Genomic DNA, 13942 nt, shown 5'->3' with positions numbered 1-13942 from the left:
GCAAAATTTTTTCCCTCCTTCTGCGAGAGAGAGAAACGATTCTTCCAGTCAAACTTGACCAAAGTTTTAAAAATGGTTTTTGAAAATTATTCACCTCCGTTTTGAAAATTTGTGAGAAAATTCCATGGAATGGGATCCGCCTGTCGGTACGAGATTCAACCATTCTTGGTGCCTTTATAGGGGTAATCGAACCAAGGATCAAACGTGTGATTTGACTAAGTTAAATTATCTAAATTATGCTCTATTTTCCTAGAATGCACAGAGAATCAGGCATGTGCTATGGAATTTTGAAAAGATGCATGTTTGAGAAATATGATGTTTGCCTTGGAAAATTGATATGTACTTGGAAAATGAATGGAAAAGTGCTTAGAAATGGAATTCATGGAAAAATCATTGAATTTCATTAGAAATCAGAAATTTGCATTGGAAAATGGATTTTCAGAAGAACTTGGACTTTGAGAAAATCGATTTTGAGACTTGGATTGCTTTTCTAAGGAAATGGATTTGAGAATTTTGAGAAAAATCAATTTTAGAAATAATTCAAGGACTTTGGGAAAATCAATTTTGGGATTTGAAAATGAAATTGAAAATGTGGAAATCTTGGGAAATCATGATTTGAACTTGGGAAATACCTTTAAATGTCATTTGAAAATTCAGTGTTTTGAGAAAATCAAATCCTGAGAAAGGCTTAGAAAATTCTGAGAAAATTGATCTCTCTAAATTGAAATTGGGAAATGAGTTTGAAAATGTTGCAAATTGAATGAATGAATATGAATTTGAAAGAGAATTCTTTGAGGAATTGGGAAAATCCTTTTGAATTTTTGAGAAATGCAGTGCATTTTTGAAGTTAGCTTAAGAGTGTAGGTTGAATGTGACTAATATGAAGATCACAAATCTTGGTTTTCTTCGTATTCTGACTATGGCCATAAATATGAATCCCACCAAGTTTGTGAACTTCCTAAGAGCTTGTGCATGTGCCATTCGTGTCAACCATAGTGGATTTAGAAAAATGTGCATGAATGATACATCAGATATTGAAATTTGCAGAAATTAAATTATATGCAATGCAGTCTTATTCTAAGCAGAAAATGTAACTCTTATTCCAAATATTACATTGTTTTTTACATTGAATTAAACAAAAGAAAAGAAATAAAATAACTAAATCTTTTTTTTGAATGTTCCTGCAAAACTAGAAAACATGTTAGCACAAAAATATAGGTTTATCTCGATTTATCCAAAAATATTGGAAATTGTCAGATATTATCCAAATATAAACCCTAATTCGGTTTCTAAACTTATAGGAACTAGAATGACATTGACTCAAACAACTTTCTGGACTGATTGACCGAGAAATGACACAATTCTAAGAGAAATGGTGAGAAATGACCACTGGAGTGAAATGGACAACGAGACTACACTGTGTTTGAGTTGGAATGAGGATCAGTAATACTGAGATAAACTAATTTCAGAGCCCAACACTAGCTCAACTGACTGGACTCGGCTCAATTTTAGTTGAAATGGACTCCTAGACTGTGGGAAATGAAATTGAACTGGATCTGGGCTATTTGAACTCTTGGTGAGCTCAGATTAGACTTAGAGGGATAGAGTCAATTAGGATTAACTTACTCGGAGATAATTGGCTACAATTCGAGCTAGAACTGAGCTCATTTCTAATAAAATGAACCAATTTTAGATGAAATGGATAAAATGAACCAGGGTTTTTCAGAAAAGATTTTTGTAATTTGTTTAATCCATGGATCAAACTGATTCAAAATGACACCAAATCTGATGAAGGGCACCCTAGTTTGATTATGAACATGATCAAACCCTAAAAACATGAAACTTTTTATAAAAAATTGAAATATTATAAAAAAGCAAATTTTGCTCGTGTTTCAGTTGAATCAGGACTATGCGGGCATCATGTTTTTATAAAATAAGCAAATAATGCATCAAATGAATTCAAAAATTCACAAAAATCAACATGGGCACTTTTAATAACCCTAAAAATAGAATGCAATAAAAAAATATAGTTTTTGAATTATTTTGATATAAAAATTAAATAAAAACATGAAAATATGTTATTTTGTTTGCGGGCATGTACCTATCATAGTGTCAGACCCAAATCAAGCATCAAATAGTAATAAAAAATAGTGAAATTTCACATGTAAAAACTAAACATCTGGATAAAAATAATCCTTTTTACAGATTGTAAAAAACATCTCTGATTAGGGAGATACGATTCTGGCAAGTTGTACCTAATTCCGGCTTATGCATAACAGTTCCAGAAAAAGCAATTCTGATTTCGGTTGCAGGGAAATATAGCAAAACAGAATCAAAATTTATGAAAAATTCACAGAGAACAGAAAACATGCAGATGAAGACACTCTTCTTTATGGATCATCGATACAATTTTTGGTTAGGGAGAAATCATTCTGGCAAGTTGGCTTTGATTCTAGATACCGATTGACAGTTGTAGAAATACTGATTTGATTCCTGGTAGAAATAAAATAGCAATCCACCATAAAAATTTATAAAAAATTTATAGAACAAGAAACAACCATTTTTACGGATCATCAATCGGATCTGAGACGAGGGAGATATGACCACAGAAAGGTACTCTTGAATTTCCATAGCATTTTACTGACTCAGAAAACAAGCTTCAGTTTGGATTTTTGAAAACAGGGTTACCGACCTCAAAAATGCCTAATTTTTTTATTGAAAACTGTGGACACATACATGATTTAACCATAAAAAAATTCAGATTTTTCTAATGAATATAAACTAGCGAAATAAATACATTAACAGACGAACAAAATCGCAAATAACGAATCTAAAATTCTAGAATGAAATAACATGGAATATTTATGCTAAAAAAAAAATGTAAATAATGCAATGAATCATGATTTGATGCTTGAACAACTAAAATAAACATAATGAAATAAACAAAAAAAATTAGGGAAGCACGATTAGAAATTTTATTTAGCCATTAAAAGAGGGATTTGACCTATCAAAAGGTCGAATCTTGATCCTTTTTGGGCATTTAATATAATAAATGTATTTCCAACAAATCTAACGGATCAAAAACATAAAAATAATTATGGATGATCAGTGGATCATCATCTTGAATCATGGAGCATGGGCTTGAACGAAAAAAAAAACAACACATAGAGGCGACAATGGCTATTTTAGTGAAAATAAATTAAAAACAATAAAAGAAAGAAGGAAATTACCTTGGACAACAATGGAGGAGGGGTTGGAACTTGGAGGAGAGAGAGCCATGAATTTGAGAGAGAGAAAGAGAGGGTGAGAGAGCATGCTTGGTCAACCCCCATATCCCTTATTTATAGGTTTTCATTAGGTTTAATTAAAGTGTTTTACTTTTTTAAAACTCCTCTTAATTAATCCAATCAAGGAGGGCGATTTTCCTAAAGACTTCTAACCTAATTAAAACACTAACTACTAACCCTAATTAAACCTAATTGAGTCCTAGTTGATTTAAAACAATCTCAAATGTGGTGCCACCTATTATGGGCCCACATTTGGTTTTTAAAGCTTTAATTACAAGTTTTAAAAATGAAGTTTTAAAATGTCAAAATAAAGGTTGAGTTTTAAAATCACTTTTGGCTTTTTAAACTCCTAATTCAATTAGAACACTAACTAAACTCTAAACTAACCTAAATATCCTCAAATGTGGCACCACCTACTGTGGGCCTTATTTGGTTTTTCAGAAAACAATTTTAAAACTTGAAAATGAAGGTATTAAAAAATAGGTTTTCAAAAGGGGTTTGAAACAAAAGATAAAAACTAGAGTTTTAAATCGACTAGAGTCCTAAATGAATTGAAAATCCCTTAAATGTGGAACCAGTTGTGTGGGCCCTATATTTAGTCTTTGAAAAGGTTAAAATAAGGATTAAAAAGAGTTTTCAAAATAACGTTAAAATCACCAGGTGAAAAATTGAAAGTTTAAGCAGAGTCCTAGACTAATTCAAACTCTAGACTAGAGTCCTAATCTGACTGAAACTCTGTGATAAAATCCTAAAACTTTGAAACTTGGTTTTTTGAAAGACAAATAAATAAGTTTTTGAAAGATTTTCTTAGAAATGAAGTCAGGGTTAGAGTCCTAATCCGACCAAAACTCTAGAACAGAGTTCTGATCCGACTAAAACTCTAAAATTTTGTTTTCTTTTGAAAGATTTTCTTGAAAACAGGTAAAAATAGAAATGAAAGGTAGAGTCTTAGTCTAACTGAAACTCTGGGATAGTGTCCTAGCCCGACTGAAACTCTAAAACTTTGGGGTTTTTTTTTTAACAATTTGAAAGATTTTTTCAAAAATAGGTAAAGGTAGAAATAACAAATAGAGTCCTAATCTGACTGAAACTCTAGGATAGTGTCCTAGTCTGACTAAAACTCTAAAATTTTGGCTAAAACAAAAAAATGGGCAAGGGGTAAGGCTACCTCTAATTTAAAACCAAAATAAAATTTTGAAAAGAGTTTAAAAGGTAAAAAGACAGTCCTAAATCAACTAAAACTCTAAAATAACTAAAATTTAAGAAATAAAAGAAGTGATCTAGAAGCGACACCACTTAGATGGGTCCCCTCTGATAATTGAGATCAGTTGAAAATTGAGTTTAAAACAAATTCAGATCGTTTTCTAAGGAAAATGTTTTGAAATAAAGAAATCTAAGACCCTGGGGGTTGACAAAAGGCAAATATCGATCTAAAACTCAGGTTTTTGAAATTGATTTCGAAAGAAAAGTTTTAAAATTGAATCTGGATTTAAAATTTTGAAAAACCAGAGTGCTGAATCTCGAAAATAACATGCAATGCAATGAAATAAAATGAAATGAAATGACATGAAATGATAGAAAATGATGTGGAATGATACGAAATGATTACAAAATGTAAACCCCGAGAGAGGGATTTGAAGTCCCAGACCCCTGGCAGAGATAAATAATTAAACATTTTTGTTCGAGGATGAAAATTGAGGATTGAACATCAGACCCGATATTAGATCTGATCTAAATGTGAATGGAGTCTTGGATATAACCAAAATTTTCAAGAAGGGAATTGATCTCAGCTTCGACTAATGGTTGTACTAGCTAGGGGGTGATAAAATGAAGTTTCAGACAAAACAATTCGAGAAATGATTTTGCACCTGCAGGGCATGGAATGACACTGGAAACGAGGTTTGAACTGGTTTAAGCTGAATCATAAGGTTTCTAAATTTAGAGGAACTAAAATGCCATTGACTCAAACAACTTCCTTGACTGATTGACCGAGAAATGACACAATTCTCAAAGAAATGGTGAGAAATGACCACTGGAGTGAAATGAACAACGAGACTACACTGTGTTTGAGCTGGAATGAAGATCTATAATACTGAGATAAACTAATTTTAGAGCTCAAACACTAGCTCAACTGATTGGACTGAGCTTAATTTTAGTTGAAATGGACTCTTAGACTGTGGGAAATAAAATTGAACTAGATCTGGGCTATTTGAACTCTTAGTGAGCTCAGATTAGACTTAGAGGGATAGGGTCAACTGGGATTAACTAACTCGGAGACAATTGGCTACAATTCGAGCTAGAATTGAGCTCATTTCTGATAAAATGAACCAAGTTTAGATGAAATGGTCAGAAATGAACAGAATTTGCTCATCTTGAGCTCAGGTGAGCTAGAAATGACTCACATTCTAACTATTCTGAACTTATAAATGAGCTTGAGCGACTCTAACTGACTGAGATCTAAGGTTTCCTAGGGGTAAAATGGTAAATTTTCTAACAAAAAGGGGTGAAATGTCACCTAAACGGGACAAACTTAAAGTTAGGCTCCTACACCAACCTACAAAGGTTGGCATTTGCGAGAGGGGGTGTCTAGAAATGAACAAAGAAAATTTGGGGTGTTTACAAGGGTTCGATGTGAAAAAATCTTTTTCGCCTTGAGAGCTTTTATTTTAAAGAAGCTTGTTGATCACATTCAAAATCTTGAAAGCCGGAAAGAGGCATGGGATACTCTTGAATGTACTCTTTTTTCAAAAAAAGAATGAATTCACCTTCAATTCTTAGAAAATGAATTTGCAAACTTGAAGCAAGGTAACATGAGTATTTCTTATTTCTTTTTTAAAGTGAAGAATATATGTCATGAAATTAATAGTCTTGATTCTAATAAGAATATTAGTGAGACTTGAATGCATAGGCAATTTTTTTGTGGCATCAAGAGTAAAAATTTGCCATTTATTAGTTCTTTATAATGGTGGTTAATTTTTTTACTCTTGCTCAATTGAAAGATTTTTTAGTAAATCAAGAGGCTTTGGCAAAACAAATGGCGGATGCATCTATATGTGTCAAGAATGAAATCCATTATTCTCTAAAAATAAGAAACATGGTTCTTCTTTATCTTATAAGAAGAAAGAGTCATCTCGAAATAAGAAGAAAATGGTGAAAATTTTAATCATGGGCCAACAAAAGTAAAATGCCTCAAATGCAATAAATTTGGTCATATAAAGCATGGTTGTAGAGTTAAATTGAAAGAAAGCAATGTAAGCATAAGTAACAATGAAACAAAGGCTTAAGATGTGTCTTCTATATCTTAATCCATATGGACTACTGGTCATCCTCTTGTTTCAATTATTTATAAGAATGATTGGATTATAGATTCTGGTTGCTCTCATAATCTAATCGAAGACAAATCTAAGTTTTCGGAGCTCCATAATCATGACGGAAATGATGTCATCATCACGGAGGATAATATGATGTATTTAGTGGAGAATGAAAGTATGGTTAAAGTCCAAACCAGTGAAAAGAAATGTGTTTTTCAAGAATATTTACCATGTTTCCGGAATTACTGAGAATTTGGTCTCAGTTTCTCAAATTTTGAAATTAGAAAGGTACATTCTCTTTGACACAAATGATGCGAAAGTTTTAGAGAATGTTAAGTCATTTGATATAGATGTATTTCAAAGCAATAAGGTGAAATCCTTTTATGTTCTTTTGGCAAGTGATGCTTATATGAATAAGACAAGAATAACAATGCTAGCCTATGGCATGCTAAGCTAGGCCATGTTGGTTTTGATAAATTAAAGATGATTATTTCTAAAAACTTATTAAGAGGACTTCCTACATCAGTGAATTTTGATGTTAATGGTTTATGCGAAGGATTTCAATATGAGAAATCTCATAAACTCCTATTTGAAGAGTCTTCTATTGGAAGCAATATACCATTGGAGTTGATTCATTTTGATGTGCTAGGACCATGTCATGTGCCTAGCTATTCGAGGTGCAAGTATATGATTGTTCTTGTAGATAATTTTTAAAAGTTCACATGGGTGTATTTTTTAAAATAAAATTCCAAAGTGTGCCAAATTTAAGCTTTTCAAGCACATGGCTTAAGGTAAATTTCAAAGAAAAAAAAGGGTTTTAAGAATGGATAATGAGAGAGAATATGTGTCTAATAAATTTCTTGAATATTGTATGCATAACCATATAAAGAGACAATTTACTTGTGCTTACATGCCACAGCAAAATGGTGTGGCTGAATACAAGTTAAGAACCCTTTGTGAAGCCATTAGAAGTTGGATTTATGCAAAAAAATTGCTTAAAGAGCTATGAGCAAAAGCCATGAATTGTGCATGCAATGTTGTAAATTGTCTTCCTTCAAGTATCATATCTATGAAATCCCCTTATGAAGTGATGCATGAAATTAAGCCTTCGGTTTCTCATTTTAAAGTGTTTAGTTCTACATGTTATATTCATGTGCCGGATGCTAATAGGAAAAAGTTGGATGAAAGTCTATAAAATGTGTTTGTTGGGTATGGTTCTAAAAGAAAAAGGTTGGAGGTACTTCAAGAGATGTGGTCTTTGATAAAATATTTTCATGTTATAATCAACAAACTCCAATACATTATGTGAGTGATTCTTGTTATGAAAGTGAAGAACCAAGTCCATTCATATCCGTGTATTCAGATGCTCAAACTAAGTCTCATTCATCTTCAAGTGAGAACTTTAAAGAAAGGGGGTGATAAGATAAAAAAATGATTGAAGTAAGAAAAAAAAAGAAAAAAGATGAAAATGAACAAAAATTGATAATATTCGTCTCATCAAAGGAGGCTATTAATGAGATATAGAGATGTTGATTTCTCTAACATTGTAGATGTTTCATTTTTTTTGCACATCCTATTGATGATGATGAACCCTCTTGTTATGAAGGTACAAGAGAAAATGACCAATGAGAAGTTGCCATGAAAGAAGAGATTGATGCTTTCCAAAGAAATGAAACTTAAGATTTAATTCTAAAGCTACAAGAAGTTGTGAACACCCCAAATTTTTTAAAATCTTTTAAATATTCCCTTCTTGCCCCTAAATTCATTTTTGAGCAAAATGAGTCATTTTTAAATCTAAATTCCAGTTCATTTCTCAAGTTTTACTGAAATTAAATTCATTCTATATGTTTAAATTGATTTCGGATCTGGATCCATTGTCCAGATCCAAATCTGAGTCTCATTGTCCAACTTTTAAATTAAAAATTACAGAAAAAACCAAAAGTAGTTTTTAAATAGCTCGGACAGTTCATCTGACATTCGTTTGGATCTATCACATTGTATTTTTCGATTCGAGTGCCAAAACTCGAACATTTTCTCAAAACCTGGGTCCAAACCCCTTTTTCTAAAGAAATTTTCCCGAAATGGTCTGAAATTCTCAGAAAAATACTTTTGTAAATATCTCTCAGGAAAAACACAAAAAATTAGTTTCTCGTAAAACTTTAGGATTTTATTTCAAAAAATACAAAAAAAAAATAGAAAAACAAATGAGTTTAAAATTTCAATTTTTGCTAAAAAAACCTCGGGAACCCCCTTTTTGTAAAAATTTGAAAATCAAAGGGGGGTCTTTTGCAAAAAAATCTTTTTTAGGGTTCGTAAGGAAGAAAAGGAAAAAGAGCCGCCCCCCTCCATGCTCTCTTCACTCTCGCCTCTTTCACCTCTCTCTCGGCTTCCATCTCCAAACCCTCCAAAACGCCTCTTCCGAAGCCTTCCTCCGCCATCGATGCCTAATGGCACCCTCCTCCTCCAGCCGCTTATCTTCAACATACTCCCTTCTCGAAGCACCTTCCCCCCCTTTAAAAAGATCACGCAAGTCTCTCCTCAAAGGACCGCCTTCACCCCTCCCTTTTCCTGTACATAGCCTCCTCTTCTTCTCCTTCACGATGATCCATCTTCTGCCTCTCCATCTTCTTCTCCTTCACAATCCATCCGTTTTCCTACCCTTCCCCTTTTCTCCTCCTTTTCCAGCATCCGTCTTCACCTCTCCTGGCTCAAGTATCATCCATTCCCCACTTCTACATTACGCTTCACGCATCGATAGCTTTCTTCCTCTACTTCTTTCTTCTTCCCCTATCCACTTCTTCTTTAAGAAGGAGCTTTCACCCATGATCGGGGATCCGAGCTGTTTCTGAATATTTCATACAATAGCTCACCTTCAGGAATCGACCAATCTGAAGCATCCATCAGATCTTCGTATTTTGTTCTGTTGCTTCTGGAGTTTTGTTGATACACCATCACCCGGATCCCCTCCAATCGAGCAAAAAAAGATAAATCCTCAACAGCAGCTACAAGTAAGGACTCACTTCCTTCTTCCTTTGATTCTATGTTTTACCATATTACTTAATTTTAACAGAGGTCTGTTTTGTTTCTTTTATTCTCTTCTTTTTATCGAAATGCATTAGAGGTAGGGTCGACCTGCATATGGAAGGATCGACCCACCCATTGCAAACATTGATGAAGTAATCTGACTCCTACATTTGTTTATTTTTTTCTTTTCTTTGATGTTATTATGTTCTTTACTTTCATTTTTGTTATTTTTGTTCCTCGTTTCCTATTTCTTTCATCACTTTTAATTTTCTGTTATTCTTGATGATCGTATTAGACTGTTTGTTCCTTATCTGATTTCTGATTCTAAAAGGATGCGATCATCCATCTTGTTAAAATGAGCTTTTCATATCTTATTCATGGGTATTTGATGGTTCAGAGCCCCTCCAATACAACTTTCCAGTATACTTTATTATCTCAGGTTAATTAGAATCTCCACCTTTTTTTTTCATGATCCATTTATCTGCTGCATAACCTGTGTCTTTTTGCCATTTTCATTTTGATTTCCATGGTTCATATTCAATTATATGTTACATTTGATTTCCTTGTTTAGATAACATTTTTGTTATTCCCCTTCCTTGCTACATTTCTTGTTTGAAGCATCCCCTGTGCATTTTTTTTTCTTTTTCTTTTACATTCGTGTATTTTCTTCAACCTCTCGCTTGCTATATCTGGTACATCCCATAAGCATCCTCCGAAGGCAATGGAGGCACTCGGTGGAATCATTTGACGTTGGAGGCAACCTGCTGATCATCCGATTGAAGAAATTCCTTCTTTCTCCTGGAATATGGATTAGCCGTGAAAAGAAAGAGGAGCAATACTTCCAATGGACAAGACGTCACTCCCTAACTATTCAGGTTTTAATGATCCCAAAAGGCATCCGTAGAGCATTTGGTCATAGAGACCACCAGCAAATGAATGGACCAGTAAGGCATAATGACGTCTTACACAACAGTGAGTGGAAAAGAGTAATCTGGCCCTTACCTTGAGATCCAATTACACTAAGGTAATCAACAGTTGTGATGAGCCATGTTGATAACAAAATTCTGGCGTAAATGCAGTTTCTCACACGTATCAGATATAGTTCTCTCTCAGTATGGGTATACTTAGATTCCATTCATTTCTATCTTTGCGACCTCCATTTATTGCTTGTATTTTCTCTCCTTACCTTGTTTAAATTACTATAATGCTTCAACCATGATTCGTCACTTTAGTTATCTCAAAGTCTGTTAAAATCCAGTAATTAACTTGGTTTTTTTCTTGCGTTTATATGATTAGTTCCCCTTGCAGATTACAGTAGCAGATATTACCAAAGGTAATCTCGGCTGAACTCATAGGGTACTTTGCTAAGTAAAACCCTTGGACCCTCCATTTTTATCAGAAGTCTGGGGATGTTTTCTTAGCAATGGCCAAAACTGCTCGTATGGATTGTACAGAGAAAATGCTTATGGTGCCTCTCGAAAAACAAGATGGAGAAACAAAGAAGTATGACAATTCTAGTATACAAGGGTCTGGATTGGACTGCTGACATCACAATCTTGACAAGAGGGCCTCAGTCTTTAAAATCATGGACAATTGTTCAAAGGTCCAGCATTAATCCTACTGCTGAGAGAATACCAAAAGCACATTTCTTTTAAAAATGTCTAAATTAAACTCACTGAGGTTGCATTTCCAACCAATAGTTAGATTAGTTAAATTTATCATGTATATGGCATCTAGAATATCTCACTGTGACTCATCCTCATATCCATCATACCCAGCTACAATTCACTTTCATAATCACCCACCATATCATGCACATGTCATTAGCATGACGTCCACACAATTATTTACTGCATATACATCCATCTGATTTATAGTTTCATATATTCACATTTGTGAGCTCATATCAATCTTAGGTTGTGATTGATGCTGTTTGAGATTCTCCTAATTAACACATAGATGATGCCCTTATTTGCTATACAATGCTCAGGCTGTTGTATAATGTTTTCTCTTTCTAAACTGTGGTCATCAAAAAGATGTTCACTTAGAAGGATATCATATTTTCTGCTGGAGGTAAGTGAAAAGCTGTGTTGATGGTTGCTTAAAACCCCATATCTTATTGCATCACCCTCACAACACTCATCCATATTTGCAGCAACTTCTGTTGCGCCATGTGACACTTCCATTTGTACTATATCATCTTTTTATTTTCTCCACAAAAGTGCACAACACTGTTTCCACCTGCATCTTCATCCCTTTGCACATCTCCACTATGCTTTACACTCCCAGCAATCCAAGTGTTGCTCCTGCCCACAGCACCATGGCCACCTTATGTGGCCAATATCCTCCTTAACTCAATATCCTTAACTTCATAACAGTTCAGCACACAACAACTATCTACTTCATGCTTCCCCTCCCCACATTTCATCATATCGTATTCCTGCCTCTTACTCCAATCACATCCACAACCCTCCATGGCCATACATCTGCAACGCCATCTTGTTGTGCCTCATTCCATGTCATCACTGGTATGTTCATTGCATCATGTCCATAAATCTCACTGCAAAGGTGACGGATTTTGAGCTCTCAAAAGTTGGGCCAACACTTGATCAATTCCACGTCAATACAGCAGTGAAACATCATTCTCTGTTATCCCAGCCGTCCATGTCAACACCCGCACTTCATTCCGCAACACATCACTTCTACTGCCAACACCTACTTGCTGAAGCACATATCACTTACCTACTGAAGTACACAGCACCTACCTGCTGAAACACTTGGCACCTACCTGCTGAAGCACACAACACCCACATACTTAAGGCACATCTTATGTAATTATGCACATCTTCTGTAATGCTTCTGCCTCACATAATTCCCATCATTCATATTGCCTTCATACCCTATATCCACTTCCAGCTTTGTCTGTTATGTCATATATTCACATTTAAAGCATATCATGGCTGAATCCCCAAACCCCTCATAACAACACCTTCCATGTTTGACATCCTTTAATACTTTTTCACATCTTCACTCATCATCACAGCATGTCACCAAGTCTCTTGCAACAGTCCATCACCTACGTTATCACTATATACATCTGCCATTCATCTATTCTACCTCCATGTTATATATATATATATATATATATATATATATATATATATATATATATATATATATATATATATATATATGTAAACATCTTTGGCTACCCTTCTATACCTTAGATCATCCATGTTGTTTCATGAGGTATTAAGCATAAGGTAGGTATATGAATATCTCATAATTTGCATCTTTGAAATCAATATGATATATGAAAATTCTCTTCTTTTTTTATACTAACTGAGTGTTTTGCAGGGAATATGTGGAAACGGCTATTTCTTGGATTTGTGTTTCAATTTTCAATATTGTAATAAATTAGATCATCAATGAGAATTTATGTTTCCAGTCCTTAGATAGAATGAATGAGCATAGTAAATATCATAGATTGCTTGTTTTTCATACCTTTTGCCTTTATATTTCAAAATTTCACGAATGGGAACACGAATGGCACGTGCACCATTTCATAAGGGGTAATTAACCCTAAGTTGATGATTTACATCAATGGCCATAGTCAGGATGTAAACAAAACTTAGGATTTTTATCTTTTATAAAATAACATTGGATCCACACTGGATCCTCTTCAAAAATCATCATATTTTCAAATGTTTCCTTCTTTTATCAGAGTTTAACTTAAAATTAATTCAATATATATACCAATGGCCATAGTCAGGGTATATTGAGAGTTAATTTCATTTTAAACTCTATAAAAGCATAAAATATGTTTCATTCTTCGTCTGAATTTAAATATAGATTATTATATAATACATTCAATGACCATAGTCAAGGATGTATTATATCTTAAATCTTGTTTTAATTCATTTGAAGAATGGAATAGCTTTTCAAAATCCAATTTCAAATTCTTTAAATTCATTCATCATTTAGGATAGAACTGCATCATACTTTCAAAATTCCTTTTTTTCAAAACTCCAAGTGATGTAAATACCTTCTTCAATCAATCCTCAATTCTTATAAAATCCAATTCATCCTTTCATTTTTCAAATTCTATTTTATTTTTAATCTTAAAAGTTCAATTTGACTTTGAGATTTCAAAATACATTTTATATTCAAATTCAAATCAGATTTCAAAGTTCAATTTGACTTTGAAAATCCAAAAAATCATCTTATATTCAAAACTCCAATCAAATTCAAAGTTCAAATTAACTTTGAAATTTCTGATTCATCTTCAAAACTTAAAACCAGGTTTATCTTCAAATTCAA

The sequence above is a fragment of the Nuphar pumila genome, chromosome 5, assembly GCF_984573655.1.
Source record: "Nuphar pumila chromosome 5, dmNupPumi1.hap1.1, whole genome shotgun sequence".
Taxonomy (NCBI): Eukaryota; Viridiplantae; Streptophyta; class Magnoliopsida; order Nymphaeales; family Nymphaeaceae; genus Nuphar; species Nuphar pumila.
The sequence above is the reverse complement of the archived record's forward strand: the minus strand, read 5'-3'. Positions refer to the sequence as shown.